Raw genomic sequence first — 2,369 nt, 5'->3', positions numbered from 1 at the left:
TGAGACAATGCTAGCTGCTAATATCAAAACAGGAATATGTAGGAGGGAAAGAAATGCATGAAAATTGGTGCATCACAATGAAGAGAAATTTAGAGACTACCCAAAATTCTAGAGCTGCACAAAATCTTCAACTTTGCCAACAGCTAGAATGAAGGTGACCCTCCAGGCTTATAAAATTGCTCAAGAGCTGCCTGACATTCATCAACAAGTAAACACATTCCACCCTGAAAGGAAGAAAAAGGGCAGTCACTGGGACTTAGTTTCAAGGAAAAGGTGGAATAAGTTGATGTTTCACGTGGAATGGGAAATTTAAACAAGTTTAAAGACCCGAGGACAACGTGCTGGCTGTAATGAAGGGCAGTACCCCCATTAAAAAAAAAAAGAATAAAGAACTGTAACGCAGTAATTTATTAAGTCCAAGCCTCTTAAATCAAGACAGAGGCAAAACAGAAGTACAGCTCAGCAGATCATGTCTGAACAGAGGTGGGAAATTCTTCCACAGTACATAATGTTTGTACAACACCTTCTAGGCTAAAGCATCTCCTTGGGTCTGGCCATGGAGACCACATTCATTAGAGATGCAGTTTTCAAGGTGACATCAAGCAGACCACTGCCAAAGCTGGTGACGAGGATAAGAGAGTAAAGATCCACAGTCCCCAGAAGATACAAAAAGAAGTGATGAAGAACATCTATGTCTGCCACCTCAGCCTGATCATATTGGTTTTCTGAACAAGCAGGAACAAAGGAAAAAGGGATGCCTTCTAACTAGAAGTTGTGCACCGTGTTCTCCTTTGAACAAACGCAACCAAGAGATGAAAGAACACTTTGCTGTGGTGTGGATCTATCCTGTTATCATCATAGCCATATCTGACACTTGTCACGGAGCGTAAAGGAATTTTATATGCTTAAAATGTAAGTAAATCAGCATATAGTTGTTCTACCTTGCAAGCAAAAAACTCCCCCATCCCCTCCCAACCTTTCCCCCTTTCATTCAGGAATAGAAAAAGCATTAAGATTTTGTAAGCAAGCATTAACATTTTAGAAGCATTTCAATAACTATTTCATGCTTTTCACACAAAAAAATGAAGCCTTCAATAACATCTCTGGCATTTAATGAATAATGAAATGGTTCTTTCAGAGCGTCCCAATCTGGTTATCTTGCTAGCCTCATTAAGACTTTCCCATCTAGAATACCAAGCCTTTGATAATATCTACTTAGTCTTGTTTTCCATCTGACAGCTGTCACAGAGGAATGGATAGAATATTCTAGGATTTTCACTGTAAAGGAGTCTCTCCACATCACACTGGTGATAATATATGACATACTGGCTAAATCTTAGGCCCAACTGGCAGCTTTAAAGGGATAACCTAATCCAATGTAGTTCTGCTAAATCTGCTGCATCAAATGAACCAATATAATTACTCTGCAATGTTTCTAAAGAACAGACCTTTTACCTAACCCCAAGCACTGAGCTTCAGATAAAGAGAGCAGTTATTTTTATCTCAATCCTGGAATAATTCTTTGTAAACTCAATTGCCTGTAGATTCTCTGCTGTCACTCAGAGCATTTTCCCCGCTTCTGAATGTTTTATTTGTTAAGTTTGATTTATGTATTCTACTTTTCACTGCTCTCTAGGTGACTATGGATGTTAAGACACAGACAATAACTGAATTCTCAGCACATCAAGGCAGCAATTAATAAGGCTCCTAAAAAAGGCCACTACAACCCTCAGCAATAGTCATAAAGGATCTCAATAAGATTATAGTAGAAGATTTCACCATGTACATAAGTTAACAAAATTGTTTTTGGGCTTAATTCAAATCAAATCAAAGCTGGCCAGTCATATGGGGCTAATTCACCTCATCCTTCCATGTGACTTCCATATTGAATCATTCCAAACTCCAGCCAGTTCTGCTAATTCTCTACAATGTGTAAAACAGTCCTTTTTGTTACATAACTAATTTTGCAAGTCCTGCTATTATGAAGGGTGGATACCACACAGATAACACATCTGACACACATTCAATTTATAGATTAACTATTAAATGAATGCAATGTTACAAATACAATTCTTATGAAATATTTGAAACAGGAATTTTTTAAGAAGTGCTCAGTATTAGCTTGTTCCTGCTTTCATCGAAGAATAACTTCAGAATCAAGCCAACCTCCAAGTGCTTTTGAAACAGTCACCCTGAATTTCTTAAATTACAAATTTCGTTTTGGTTGAATGATAAGCTTGACAAAACCCAAATGCCAATACTGTTCACTGGATTGCCCTGCATATGCTTCTGATGGCTTCCTTGACACACAAGTTGATATTTCTCCACGACTTAACGGACTTTGAAGCATATGGGGGGGGGGGGGGGGG

This window comes from Gavialis gangeticus, unplaced genomic scaffold, assembly GCF_001723915.1.
Source record: "Gavialis gangeticus isolate Ggan-Ray unplaced genomic scaffold, GavGan_comp1, whole genome shotgun sequence".
NCBI classification, from domain to species: Eukaryota; Metazoa; Chordata; order Crocodylia; family Gavialidae; genus Gavialis; species Gavialis gangeticus.
Note: the sequence above shows the minus strand (reverse complement) of the source record.